Source organism: Pimephales promelas, chromosome 2 (assembly GCF_988280905.1).
Source record: "Pimephales promelas chromosome 2, fPimPro1.hap1.1, whole genome shotgun sequence".
Classification (NCBI taxonomy): Eukaryota; Metazoa; Chordata; class Actinopteri; order Cypriniformes; family Leuciscidae; genus Pimephales; species Pimephales promelas.
This window is the reverse complement of record NC_142770.1, coordinates 45,130,990-45,146,298: the sequence shown is the minus strand read 5'-3', so window position 1 is coordinate 45,146,298 and position 15,309 is coordinate 45,130,990. Positions and strand designations below refer to the sequence as shown.

The window sequence follows — 15,309 nt, the reverse complement described above, 5'->3', positions numbered from 1 at the left end:
GGTGTCAGGTCTCGTACAATTAGGCATCAGACAAAACAGCCTCAGAAAAAAAGGCATCAGGCAAAACAGCCTCAGACTAAAAGGCATCAGACAAAACAGCCTCAGACTAAAAGGCATCAGACAAAACAGCCTCAGACTAAAAGGCATCAGACAAAACAGCCTCAGACAAAAAGGCATCAGACATAAAGGCATCAGGCGAAACGGACTCAGATGGAGGTTCGCATTGCCCCGCCCCTTGTGATGTCACGTGTACATGCGGTTCAGAGCTCGAAAGAACCAAAGAAAGCTTTACTTCACAATAGTTTGCACAAATATGTCATCTAACATTTTAAACGTGCAAATAAAACTCGCGAAATGCATGTTCTCTTCTGCATAAAACGAAATAACTGCAACATTTAATTAGAGCATATGAAGAGTTCAGATGCAAAAGCCTCTAAATGCCATTTGAAATTTTCTTCTTTAATGATGATTTTGATCAAACTTGTATATTTAAGTTCAGTAATTTCACTTAAATAACAATTAATAGGTAATCATCATTGCCATTTAAGTGAAATCACTGAACTTAAATATACAAGCTTGATAAAAATGATCATTCTAGAAGAAAATTTCAAATGGCACTTAGAGGCTTTTGCATCTGAACTCTTCATATCACTAAGATTTTTTCTAATTTTGTAAAGTGTAGCCTAATTTATTCCTGTGATTAAAGCTAAATATTCAGCATCATTTCAGCATTACTCCAGTGTCACATGATGATCCTTCAGAAATCACTCTAATATGATGATTTAATGATCAAGAAACATTCATTATTATTATTATCAATGTTAAAAACAGTTAAAAAGAACAGCATTTATTTAAAATAAATTATTTTCTAACATTATAAATGTCTTTACTGTAACTTTGATCAGTTTAATTGTATAACGTAATAATAATATATGAGCGATCTTACAAAAATACAAACTCTTGATAGTTATTATAGCATTGCAGTATTTGTTTTGAACAGATGTAAATAAATCTCTTAATCAAATTCAAAAGGGACTAACAAAACCCCCTTCAATGAAAACTATATATAATCTAATAAGTAAATTGAAGCCATCATGTTCACCTTGAATGCCCACTACCTTGTAGTTCACATTAGTTTTTCATGTGATGTGCCAAAATATATGAAGACGTTTCTTTAACTCCTTCCCTTTGAAGAAATCATTGTCCCCAATATATATATATATATATATATATATATATACACACACACACACACACACACACACACACACACACACACACACACATTTAGTTTTACATTATTTTGCTGTGAATAAATGCAAGGCAAATATAAATAGGTAATTACAATAATAACAATTTTGATTATAAATGTTAAAGGAATTAATATCTAATATTGTAATTGAATATTTCAAACACCACTACATTTAAATGACATTATTAAGGAGTATTCTGTTGTTTACCAAACAAATAGATAAAGTAGACTTACCTAAACTAAAAAAAAAAATAAAAAAAAATTAATAATTCCTTTGGGAATTCCATTATGTCAAACTCCCAACTGCACTAATTTTCTCCCTTATGATCTGTGCAGTTCATGAAAAAGGTTGTTTTTTAAACACCATTAACCACTTAACTGTCACCGTCCCACAGGTGGGACGTTTGCCACTATATTTTTAAAACAATAATATCTTAGTAAATACCTTAAATAATATTGACAAACTATATATCATTTGAAAGCTTACAATCTCTAGTTTCCATATTTGGTGACTGATTTTCAAAATATATTACAGAGGAGCCATAATTTATCAATATAAAACAAGAATATTTTCATACTCATAAGGCGTGTTCAGGCCTTTATTTTAAAATAGCAGTAAACATGAAAAATCATGAAAAAATGGATACCTCAGTTTGTTTTCATGCCAAAAGTTCAAAAGATAGAATCCATTCAATTATTTTGGAAAAAAAAGGTCTGAAAAGTTTGAAATATCAAGAAAAAAATTATAAATTCACCATTTGTGACGTGGCAGCTAGCTATGACTTACATGCGTGTTCTTTGTATGTGTTTCTTAGAGGTTCAATTCATATCAAAATCTGCCAAACTTCCCATGCTACTTCTGAATAGGATCTCTACTTCATAAATTGTATGAAAATTGTGGAAATAATGGTTCATATCACTCAAAACACGAATGGAAATGCAGACGCCCTTATATGGGCAGTAATGGAGTCTGATTGTGCCCTAGTGAAAAAGTTTGGTACTGCGCTCAAACAAAATCTTACTGAAAGCTCATTTTTTGAGATATCAACCTAAAATTTGAAACACAACTTGTTCAGATTTTTGGCTTTGATTTTTCTGCCATTTTAGAGTAGCCCAGGTTTTGAAAATATATATTTTATGTAAAATATGAATAATTAATATTTTTGCATTGTACATTTCCATAAACTCAAACCTCTATAACTTTTTTTCTGTTTCACTTTCTTAATTTATTTCAGTTCTACAAAAATCTGCCAAATGTATTCTTTAAAACAAGACCAATCATATGTCTATATTCCAAAGCATTCTTGAATTACAACCATTTAAGTTCGAAATGTGCATTTTTATGTCTATTCAAAAAAGGGGGGGTGACAGTTAACAGGTTAAGCAAGTAAACACAAAAGAGACTGGGTATTGTGCAAAAAAACTTTAATGAACAAAAGCAAGAAAAATAAAATAAAAAGAATACAAAAAGAAGAAAAAATCTGCTTAAGTCCAGCTGACTAGGCTCACGACACATCATGCTGAAAGCTGGTTGGGATGTGGGGAATTAGGCATAAAATGTGCGAATTCACAGGCAGGCTCCCACGTATCATCCCAAGTTTTGCCACTGTAAAATATCATAAGTGCAAAAAAAAAAATTCATTAGAACACAGAGAAAACAAATCTAAATCACTGTTGGGTTCAATGTAGATAGTTCATCAAAATGTAAAAGTGTTTCAGATGCTGAAAGATTAATTTATGTATGCATGATAATACTTTTGTAATGCATTACCGAGTGGATGTCCTGCAGGCTCAATAAATAAGCTAGTTCAGAGCTAGAGCTAGCCACTACAGTACTTACTAGAAACAGAAACCATGATAATTATAATAATAATTTTTACATGTATATAGCACTTACATGATCACATCAGGACCATTTTATTGTCCATACATTGGCTGTCTGTCAGCTAATTTTAGAACTATATTAATTACTTTAGAAAGTACTGAATGTTTCAGCTCCTTGTTACCTACAATCCATTGTGTTAATCACACAATTCCAGGATATAAAAAAATAGAATATTCTAAATAAAAACAAGGAGGTAGATCATTCTCCCCTTGGTCTTAAAAATGATGGAATAGTCTTACGAGCATTTCAAATTCATATATTTGTCTTAAGTCTGTACTAAGAGAGTGTGTCTGAATTTGGAATGCTCGGAAGACTATTCCATATTTTTTTCATCATTGGAATGCTTGTCGTAAAGGTTACTACCTCCCTAGGACCTACCTGCGGGATCTAGCACTTCTAAATGCCTCCACCTCATTGCTATTTGCTTCTGAGTACTGATAATCGACCTCACTCCAGTTTTTCAAAAGGCTAACTCGGAGGATGATTTACTGACGGGAACAACTACAGACCAGTGAGTTTTCTCTTGTCACAGAAAACACTGACATGAACTTCCACGCTGCTTGCAAGACACCAGAACTTTGCCTACATCATATTAATCATGGAATAGACTAATTTGCATTGCAACATGGAATTGAATAATTAATAAAACATGACTTACCACACAGTGCATGGCAACCAGTGGACTTTCAATTCAGCTTTCCCCTACACACAAACATGAATAATAATAATTTTAACTGTTTAAGCAATCACGGAATAGGACATAACATGTTGTATTATCTTTGAAAGGTCCAAATCATTAATTTAGAAAACTAAGCAGCCTAACAGAACACATTTTACCTCATTTATCCGTTCCCCAGTTATTCTATCAAACTGGAAAACCTTCTGCCTACTACATTTTCGGCAACCTGAAATGATGAAAAGACAAAAAAAGTTTATTTAGCCATGATGCCATGATTTGTAGCGGAATCTGTCCAAATTTATAATTTCACATGCGAGGTTATATGCAGTCCTTTCCATTTAGGTCAAAGTAAATTCATCCCTTTTTTTGCTAATCAAACAAAAATACAGGACTGGTTTCCCAAAAGTCCTCTTAAAGGTTCTTGTGCACCAACTCCGTAATTCACGTCTGAAATTTTCGCACATTACAAAATAAATACAACAAATAAATGTTTAGTCAATCACGTTTACACACTGCCTATGAAACTTTCATCTGTTATAAAAATAAAAAAGTTTTTGGATCATTAGCAAGAATTTTGAATGGTGTTTTGACAATTCAGAGCCACCGAATGACGAATACGTAAAAACGCATACCAAAATTTCAGAATCAGTGTGCAAGGGACCTTAAAGGGATACTCCAACTTTTTTTTCATTAAACTATGTTATTTCCTTAACTAAGATGAGTTGATACACACCTCTGTCGTCTCAGTACGTGCTCTCAATCGCTCTGGCGCGCGAGACACTTTGATCGCACTTAACTAGCCCAGTTCATTCAATATGGGCCAAGCAGAGAAGCGACCAAACACCTCCATGTTTTCCCTATTTAAATACAGTTACATGAGCAGTGTAACTCGACCTAGGATGGTGACACAAAATAAAACGTTGCGCTTTTCTATGCGTGTAAAGTGGATAACTATATTGTATGGCGGAATACCACAGCAAGTGCTTGGGACCACTTCGACTCGGCACAGTAATATCATCACTCGTGAAAAGTCCTCTCCCTCGACAGAGTGAAGATATTACTGCGCCGAGTTCATAGATATATGAACTTGCACTTGCTATGGTATTCCCCCATACAATATAGTTATCTACTTTACACGCATAGAAAAGCACAGTGTTTTATTTTGTGTCACCATCCTAGGTCGAGTTACACTGCTCATGTAACTGTATTTAAATAGGAAAAACATGGAGGTGTTTGGTCGCTTCTCTGCTTGGCCCATATTGAATGAACTGGGCTAGTTAAGTGCGATCAAAGTGTCTCGCGCGCCAGCGTGATTGAGAGCACGCACTGAGACGACAGAGGTATGTATCAACTCCTCTTAGTTAAAGCAGCGCTCAGTAAGACTGGAAACTTCTTTGCTGTTTTCTCGCAGGTTTCTCTCTCGAGCTCCCCCTACAGTTTCGGAGTATATATATATGAGAAAACTGTCGTAAACTCGTTGTCAACTCTCCCTCCCATCTCGTTCAGGCAGGCCATGTGCATTTGTTTTCAGAGAAGCCGGCGAACAAACGGATTTTGTCCCCACCATTTTTGAAACATCTCGCGGCACAGATGTACCAATGCAAATAAAACATCTCCAGTTAACAGCATTCGTTTCATTTGTTTGTTAAATAACAGGCGATCTAGCACTGAAATGTGTTGGCTTCTCTCAGAAACGCGCTTCAATCCGTTGCGGAGATTCTTTCCGGTGAAATCACAAATCAAAATGCACACAAACGTGTCCCTTTTTCTCATGGTTTCTAATTCCTCTCTCGTACATTTTTCCCCACTCATCAAAACATATAAAACCACTGATAAACATTATATCAATTCAACCACTGATAAACATTATTGGTTTTAATGAGGGGGAAATAAAAACTATTCGAGTGCGGAATTCTACCTTTGGACGGACCATCACTGTACATATCAAGGGCGAATATTTTCTATATACCCACTATACTCGGACATTGTGCTCATTTTTATTTATGTGCATCAGGAAGCTACAGGACATCGTCTTTCAAAACATGACCTACTCGAAAGAGAAAAAAAGAATGAATGCGTTACCCAGCACTTTTGAAAATGCCCTTCCGAATGCGTCTCTGTCCCCAGCACATTTCAAACAAAACTGACGCCCGAGCCATGTCCACTGAGGTATGTATGATTCTCAGAACAATATTATTCAAATGTTGAGATAGTGTATATTTTTATTGTGTTACCAAACGTTATCAGTAACATTATGGTTAAAAATCAATAATACTATAAGAAATATTTCCGCTATTTATTTATTTTTAGTTTAGCCTACAGCTATAGCTACTGATTATGCATTATCAAAATACATGTTACGTTACATTATTCTATCATTTTTCTGGTGATCCGAGTTGTCTATCGTAACGATTGACCAAAGAAAGTCAAACACGTTTAATTTGTTTATTACAAGATTTTTTATTTTATTATTGAAGCTTGAGACTGGTGGTACTGGTGGTCTGGGGTGCCTCGGAGTTGATAACACTTGCCAACGCTTGTAGCTAAAAAGGAAAAAGAAAATGTATCAATTTTTTTATCAACATATCATTTATACACAAGGTCAAACTAGCACAGATGGAGTTGCATGTGTGAAGTTGCAATGCAATTTCTCGTTTACTTATAGTTCTGTTTGTGTAAATGTGGGTAAATAAATATAAAAAAGTTGCATTATTAGCTAGCAGCTCTCGTGTCGGTTTATGCATTATATATCAAGTCAGCAGCACAGTATAACGTTACTAATTCAGAGGCTGACGACAAGCTAAACTAATGCATAATTTGTAGAATTTCATATCGATTTATAGGCGATCTGAGAAACACAAATAAACCCTGCTAGAGGAACGGACAAAACACTTACTTACAGAAAACAAGTTTGTTTGCTAATGAAAATGCTAACATCTAACGTACTAGTAAGCCAGTAAAAGACAGCGAGCATAATAAAAAAAAAAAAAAACAGACAATAGCAAACATCCCGACTCCCGAGGTCACAATTACAAGAAATACAAACATTAAACACAGTTTATTATAAAGATACTTACAAGTGCAACAGCAAGAAGGCCAGGTCAGCATCGGTTTTGCAGGCTTCACTTTCTTTCAGTTCTCTCTATTCTGAAAAAGCCGGTCCGTTTTCTCTTTCTTTGTTCCTCTGATAAACACTTCCGAGCTTTCTTCTTCTTCTTTTACATCAGCCATCACGAAAACTTGAAGAATTCAATATCTAGCGTTACCTTTTTCTTATAGCTAGCCGGCTCCTGGATGGCCGGGGGCGTGTACGCATGCGTGTGCGCGTATAGTGCCGTAAAGCAATTCGTTACCTCGCGAGACCTGAAATCTCACGATACTTCCTAACACTGAGGCCGGCGAGCCGCCGGCCTAAAGTTGCAAGGGTGGTTTTGCGGCTCACAGGCACCAGGGGGGTGCGAGATGATCACCATTCAACACGAAATCAGTAATATTAACATTACAATGACTCCAAAGCTGTTCAGTTAAGGTAAAAAAAGTTACTTAGTTCTGCTTTAAGGGAATAACATAGTTTAATATGAAAAAAAAGTCAGGCCACAGCTAAATACCTAAATACTGCAAACTGGGTACCAATAACTGTTCGCTGAATTATTCCAATTCACATGAAGTCAACTCTAACTGGAGCAAAATTATTTAGTGTGGAGTAAGATGTACCATGCAAGTTACCTTTTCTTCTGTTCTTCACACGTATTTTTTAGCCCTTCCTGACTCAAAGACGTGGAGATGGAAGAGGCAGACAGAGATGGAGGAGAGACAGAGCGAGAATAGTGTGAAGAGGTAGAGGTGTTTTTACGTTTAATTTGTCGCAAAGATTTAGAGCATGGCAGTGAAAGTGGGGAAGAAAGTGAAGGAAGAATATATGTAGAAGTAGAAGAGGAAGTAGGAGAGAGAGAGAGGTTGGAGAGAGTGGGGAAGACAAAGGAACAAGGTTAAGAACAAATACAGTCTCCTCCACCGCCATTTGACCCTCCGCCGCCGCTTGACCCTCCACCGCCATTTGACCCTCCGCCGCCGCTTGATCCTCCGCCGCCACTTTATCCGACGCTTGGTCCTCCGCTGCCGCTCGACCCTCTGCCGCCGCTCGACCCTCTGCTGCTTGACTCTCCGGTTGCTGTGCTAAGGAGGTTGCTATAATACAAGTTTACTTTAATTTAAAACCTGAACATATTAACAAAGAAATATACATGTATCTTAAAATATTCATAATTGCTAAACCAAAACATTACTTACATTTTGTCAAGATAAATTCATAGGCCCTCCGCATTTTATCCAAAAGAGTTTTAGTGACAGGAGTGGGGTGCAGATGGGTAATTATATCTGCAACCCATTTATTTGAAGCCCTTTTGTCTGAAAATGTTCACCTGAAATGAACAAAAGCAGTTATCACACATTATTAAACCCACTGAATTATTAGAAACTTTAGTACTATATAAAGCAATTTTATTTTAAAAACATTTGATGGAGTTGGAGTACAATGCAAGAAACATTACTCTTAAACTGTACAATCAATGGCCAGTTTCAGATAAGGCCTGATACAAGCATCATATATTTAAAAAATACAATAATAAAAAAACCCATTGTTGTAAAGGTTGTTTCAGGGGGGTATTCCAGAAAGCAGGTTATGTGACTTACCCGGGTAAGTTTAGGAGTAAATAAGCGGATAACCTCTGCTTTCAGTTCCAAAAACGGAGGTAACTTTCGGGTTATGTAAGTAACCATAGCAACTGACTCTCTGAGGATAACCTGCTCAGGAGCAGGTTATGTTGCAGGGTTAGTTTGTTTCAGAGAGGTGACGGAGTATGGCGTGCCCTTTTGAAGACAATCCAGTGGATGTGGAACAGATAATACGGATAATATATAAATATATATATTTGTTTTTTTATGTTTTAATGCAGTTATACACTTTAACTACCTTTATAGGTCACTTCAATGGTTACTTGCTGGGAGACAGAGGGTACCCTACCCACTTTAATTAAAACCAGTTAACAGTCAAGTGTTGTTCATTGTTTCTTTATTTCCTGTAACAAAAGACATTTGTATTTATTGCTTTAGATTTCATTCAACAACAAATACTGTTCACATACTGTTTCCCACCTTAAGCTGGTGCTCCAGCAATTCAATTTCAAGTCTGGCCTTTTTTAGGTTAAGCCTTTTCTCCTCCATTTAAAGCTGTATAAGGTCCATCTCCATGTCACTTTTTCTGATTTGCTTTTGAAGGTGGGCCTTAAACAGCTCTTTGGCAGGCAACTAAAGACAGAATAATTAAACATGACTGAAAACGTCTGTAATACAAACACAGACCAAATATTTAAATGAGGAAGGAGAACTGCAGAACATTTCTTAGACCGTTAAGATTCTCTGTGGAGGTAGATGGACCCTCAGCTGTATTAAAATCTCCTGCCATTTATTTATTCTCCTCTATGGACCTCTCCACATTTTGTGTTTCTGTCACAGCAGAAGTGGTCTATTCATCATCATCCTACAGTGAAAATAAGGAAGGATGTTGGGTCTAGCTAGCAAACAGAAACCTAAAGACAATAATCACTTACAACTGTGACAGTGTGGTGTTGCAGGAGGATCCAATAATACAACGTGGCCATCAGCAACTGCAAGATAATTAAACCAATAAGATAATCATGCATATTCAATACACAGTGTATATTCTTAAAAAAGTACATTAGGAACATCTAAGAGTAAGATTACATGCAGTCAAAGCAGCATGCACACTGCACAAGTGAATCAATGACTGTAAAATGCATTCAAAATGCATTTTTAAAATGGTGACAGTGTTGATGATTTTCTTTATTAGAATACTGACAAAAACAGTAAACACATCAATAAATCATAAGCATTAATATGGCTCACCTACATTTTACTAAGCCACTCGTCTTGGTATCTGAGTCTGACGAACTGCCCCCTGGTACCCCGTCGCCCTTTATTCAGGGACAGTGCCAGCTCCTCAGCTGGGGTGAGGGGAGGCGGAGGTGGACCCCACCTGTTTTACGGGCCTCAGCCTTCTTTCTATTGGCTACATAGAAAACTAAATTACATTAGATAGCTAAAGTACATGGCCTCAGTTTAGTAAGTTTAGAAAATATTATCTTGCAGGAGAATGTTTTTGTGTTTCATTTTGACTTGGTTCACACTTCTTATGGCTCCAGAACCTTATAAAAACCTAACATATCCAATTATGTGCATTACTACTGTAATATTAAGAAATGTATGGAGGCCAACAAGTAAATAGGCTACTTGTCTATTTTTATCATTTAATAATAATTTTTGCCTAATTACAGGGGAAAATAGCCCATTTATAATTTCTTTTAATAATTTATAAAACTCACGCATTTACTCTATCTGTTATTTTTTTGCCAAGCCAACTCTCTTTCTTTTGCTGATGCAGCAGTATTGTTGTTGTTTTTTTTAGTTATAACGGGCTTGTAGGCTTCAAGTAAGCATTAAAACCTCCAACTTAGTTTCACCGAAGTATGTAGCTCGTTTTTTTGTCCCTTGGTTTCCATGGTGACTCCTGATTTCTGCGATCCATTGAAAATGCCTTTATGTTCTTGCCGTGCGCGCGCATTAACCCTGGGTTACCAATAGGAGGTTGATTAAACTAACTCCTCACAGGTGTTTTGGAACCGACATACCCAGAGTAAGCTAGTTTGGGGTTAATCAACCAAGAGTTCAAGGTTTATCTGACGGTAAGTTAACCTTGCTTTCTGGAATACACCCCAGATCAACACCTGCAATTGACCACTAGTGTCACCATGGAGACGGGTGTCGGATTGATTCGAAGCCTCGAATCAATATAGCACATTTGCTTCATCTGTTTCATTGCTTCACAAAGCCTCGATCTGCCCATCACTACAACAAACACCTGGCTCCAAAATATTTAATTTCATTGGCTGGATCGTACAAGACCGCCGAGCTTCTCATCGATGGTTGGCCAGTTTACATGTCAGTCAGAAGCACTAGCCTGAGTGGGCGGTTCTTGTCGGTTGTGAATGACAATGCGTATGTTGACGGACGCTGTGATGCGAGAGTCGAGAAATATACATTTAATTAATTAAATTCTCTCAGTGATGGTGTGTACAATGCAAGGAAATAAAAACATTCGGGGCTTTACTGAAAACAGCCCCCTTAGCCCACCCCTAGCGCCGCCCCTGTCTGCGATATTCTGTTGAAAATGGAGTTTAATCGCCCTCCTGTGGTGAACTGTGTGAATTACACTGCTGAACCGTATTCAGAGCGCCAGAGGAAAACTGCACTAAACTCTGCACTTACTTTGCATTTATTTCACATTGTTTGATAAATTATTAATTTAAATCGACATAGTAAAAAAAAAAAAAATCTAGAAAAGTTTGCTTTTGTTTAATGGAAATATATTCTTATATCTGTAATATCAATTTAAAGACTCACGTCTAAACGCCCTCCTGTGGTGAATTATGTGCATTACACTGCTGTTAATTATCTCATTTCTGTTAAAACCTTTTATTAAATTATTTGCATTGATTAAAATCCTTTGATAAATAATTGAAAACCTCTGGCAAACATGTAGTTTTAAAATGAAATATATTGTTGGATGTATAAACTAAGGGAAAAATATGAAAAATTGATTGTATCATTCTCTGTGTATTGTATACTGCCTCCCGATTTGTTAAAATAAACAAATACATTATGTAATTTTAAAAAGTCCAATGTCTTGATCGAACTGTGGTGAATTCATGTGAATTACACTCCTGTTAATTATTTCTACCTAAAAATGTCTACCTACTTCTAGTTAATTCAAGTCAAAGGAAAACTTTGCATTACATTATTTTACATTGATTTCGTGTTAAATAAATCGTTCGTTACCACATGAAACATATGACCCCTTTTATTTATGGTATAATAGTTGTACGTACTTTTAAATTTGAATTGAAAACGCCCTCCTGTGGTAAAATGTATTAATTACACCACTGAAACATTTTTTCTACAGCAGCAACTCTAGAGGAAAACTAGCTTGATTAAGAATTATTCTTATAAAGCCGTTGATTCAGACGTTTTAATAACAGAAAAAAATATAAGCGCAACAGAATAAAATATGCAGCGAGATCATTTTAATGTTATTTTAAGTTATTTTGTGTTCAATGTAACAAAATATGGACTTTAATCCACGATGTAGTATTTGTTGGCAAATGTAAAACCTAAAGATGAAGCGACTTTGCTGTCACCCGGTGTCTTATTTAGGCTTATTTTAGAATGCTCTAAATTACAGTTTTTCCACATTAATTTCTATGGGTGCCCATTTTTGACCCAAATACAAGATTAAGAAGGTTTTTTTTCCACCCACTTAAAATTTTAGAATTGAGTCAAAAAAATATCGTGTGTGTTCAGGAGGCAAACTTAGGAAAAGCAGCCAAGTCTTGTACCGCTCAGGTCAAGGGAAGTATATTTTAAAAATAAATCAAAACTATTTTGATTTGTCCACAATACGGTTTTAGGGTTAAGACGAACATTTGTTTTTATCTGGACGCCCTCCTGTGGTGAACTGTGTGAACTACACTGCTGTCATTTTACCCATAAACATTTAAAGATTTGAGTCAGCGAAATAGATAAATCGACTCTGCAAGAATTCTGGTGTGTGTTCACGTGAAATGAAAAACAGTTCAAACGAATATTATTCTCTCCACGAGCCAAAGGTAACGTTAAGTTAGAGTATAATTTAATATTGAACCAAACATGAATGACGAGTCACGCAGGTCCTGTGCTACTCCGCAGCGGTAAGACCAGAACCAGTATAAAATAGTCCGAATATAAACGCTTATTATAGGTGTACCACAGTGATTCAGGATAAGACAAAGCACGATTTGGACAACTGATACATGTACCCGCTCATTATATAAACCTTTGAACATTTTGAACACAAAAAGCTAGTAAGCACTAAAACTTTAAAACAAGACAACTTAGCCAGTCGCCCTCCTGTGGTGAATTGTGTGAATTACACTGCTGCAACTTATTTCTACAGCTGTGACTGCAGTCAGAGGAAAACTTTGAGTTACAATATTTTGTAACATTTAATAAATTGTTGGTTGCCATGTGACGCAGTAAAACATCTGGCAATTACCTTTCAAATTTTCTATAATATATTTTGCATCCGCGATCAGGGGCGGTTCTACGGTGAGTGGATATCTGGGGCTTAACCCAGAGAAATCCATGTGTCACGATACAAGGAATAAACTTTAAATAACATTTTTATATTTTTTAACAAGGTGAATATTTCTTGCTAATTAAAATTAAAAATCACAATGCCACGCACCCTCTTCTTTCCTTGCTGACTCATCTCATGGTAAAATAGCAAGTTCAGCTCTATTATTGTTTTAATAAATAGCATTTACTTAACAACATAATTTTTGTGAGAATAGATAAAAAGAGGTGACTAAAGCATCTCCGTCTCCAGATTTGCAAGCTCCCTATGGTGGCTGAAACAGAGCAGAATTTTGCAAGCTTTTTTGCCTCCTTTTCTGCAGCCGTCCTAACTGCATCCGCCGGACCACACTCTTATGGACGTGGCCTAAACTTCCAAACACCAGAATTATTCATTTACAATTGTAACCAAGTTGATAAATGAGATCTACAAGTGGTTGATATTTCAATAGTTTGGAGTAGTAACACGTATCCATATACAGGTCAAAACAGCAGGCCACCTCAAACATTCACACAGATTTCATAACCTCATTTACAATCACAATATCAGGAGTATTTGGAAGGTTTTTAAAAGACTCACTGTCAGATGTATTTTGATGAAACCAGTTAACTTGTACAATACTATGCTTATGAATACTATGCTTATGATGTCCACAGATTACCTTGTTCAAGTCCTTTGCAACCAGATCAACTAAACGGTCGTGTCTGGCCACATACAGTCCTTTATAATTGTAGCATCCATTTAATATGTGAGCAACCGTTTCATGCTCCTGCTGAGTTGGACGTAATATGCAGTAGGGTTCATGCTTTGATGGGTACCATGTTGCCAGATTGTACTTTGTTGGGAGACACTGTAATCTTGCTTTAATCATGAATACTTTAATATCATCTGAGATTGAAGGGTTTTTCAGTACAGAATGAGACACTGAATGGTCAGCGAATTGAAGTAATGCAAGTTTTCCTTGTAGTCTGAGGCCCGTCCAGCGCTGTCCGTTCTGGGTTTGTCTGAGATGAAGAATTGAAGCTCTCGCATGCTTAATCTGTAGTTGGTGAGGTATACTGTCGTTATTGAGGATCGCCAAGGTGGAAACCAGCGGATTGGTGATTATGTTATCGTCGAGTGCAACTACTTCTCCGTCGGGTCCAAGCCAGGACAGCTGTATTCCTATACGGCCACAGAGCTCGTTTAAGTCCAGCCAATCAGAGCGCACTCCAAATCCGTCTAACTTTCCGTTCTGCTTTAGTTTAAATCCAAGAAACTGAGGCTCGTCGGTGGAAGCGGCAGACGCTGTAGATGTAAAAACAGCGATTCACGTGCTAATTCTCTAACAGTTGTATCGTCATTATTGAGCATATTTAGAAGATGTCCTGTTCTAGAAGCGGTGTAAAGCCATTCGATGTTTGGGGCGCCGAGGCCTCCGTCTCCACACGGCTGGAAGATAATATCCCGAGTTGTACGGCTATTAAGACAGAACCATTTCCTCACCATCTTTACCGTTTCATCGTTCATCAATGTGCATTGTGGAATATGTACGTTTGGGAAAAGATGTTGAATTTTAGCCACTGCAATCAGCCTGATGGCTTCAACTTTCATCATTATGGGGAGTGGGGCATAGTGGAGTGTACTCGTGACACAGCTCTGTGATCTGTTCCTCCCAATCACCACTGATGTTAAATTTATGTCCCAGATAAGGATATGTTTCATGGGTTTCTGCATTAATGAAAAGGCAGGGGGTTTATCAGACTTTGCTCTATATACCATCTGTTTCCTCCACTGCAGCACATTTTGTATGTCTAAACCTGACCACCTTATGAACTCGTCTGTGTGGAGGAGCATGTTGGAAATTACACTTTCATGATCTCTTGAAGAGATTTCCACATGGTCCGCATAGCCTTGCACTGGGTTTGGAGACCTGCAGGCGCGCACTGGCACAGCCACTTCATCCAGGAGTTAATCGCCAGAATGAAATTGATGGCACTCCACGGGCACCCTGTTTTGATTCCCATTTTAAGTGGTATGGGGACAGTTAGGACGCTTCCACATATTACTTGGATGTATGAATTATTATAAACATCTTTAATTATGTCTGCATATAGCTGTGGTAGTCCTATTTCGTCCAAAACATGATCTCATGGGGTAATGTGCCAAATGCATCACGAAAATCCAAAAAGACGACGAAGAGCTCGGTAGACGAGTGTTTGAAGTCATCTATTCCCGTTTTAAGACAGAAGACATGTTCATTCATC

At 36.9% G+C, this 15,309-nt stretch overlaps 1 protein-coding gene and 1 long non-coding RNA gene across 4 annotated transcripts in view; both read right to left on the bottom strand.

Annotated features, from left to right (window-relative positions):
• Nucleotides 1-2,675: 2,675 nt before the first annotated feature.
• On the bottom strand, nucleotides 2,676-4,937 carry LOC148997607 (uncharacterized). Its single transcript, XR_016147446.1, has 3 exons — nucleotides 3,975-4,937; nucleotides 3,796-3,839; nucleotides 2,676-2,858 (listed from the first exon to the last, which is right to left on the bottom strand). It is a non-coding gene; the product is annotated as an uncharacterized LOC148997607 (long non-coding RNA).
• A 2,942-nt stretch (nucleotides 4,938-7,879) lies between these two features.
• LOC120484964 (NLR family CARD domain-containing protein 3) overlaps nucleotides 7,880-15,309 on the bottom strand; it is a 66,002-nt gene continuing 58,572 nt past the window's right edge. For 2 of the 3 annotated variants that reach the window (XR_016147412.1, XR_016147414.1), the window contains 2 exons: nucleotides 8,107-8,237; nucleotides 7,880-8,004 (listed from right to left, as the gene is read on the bottom strand). The gene's annotated coding sequence lies outside the window, so the exon portion shown is untranslated. Of the gene's footprint in view, nucleotides 8,005-8,106; nucleotides 8,238-13,921; nucleotides 14,351-15,309 lie in introns of those variants that run through there. The other variant, XR_016147413.1, reaches the window with a different exon arrangement.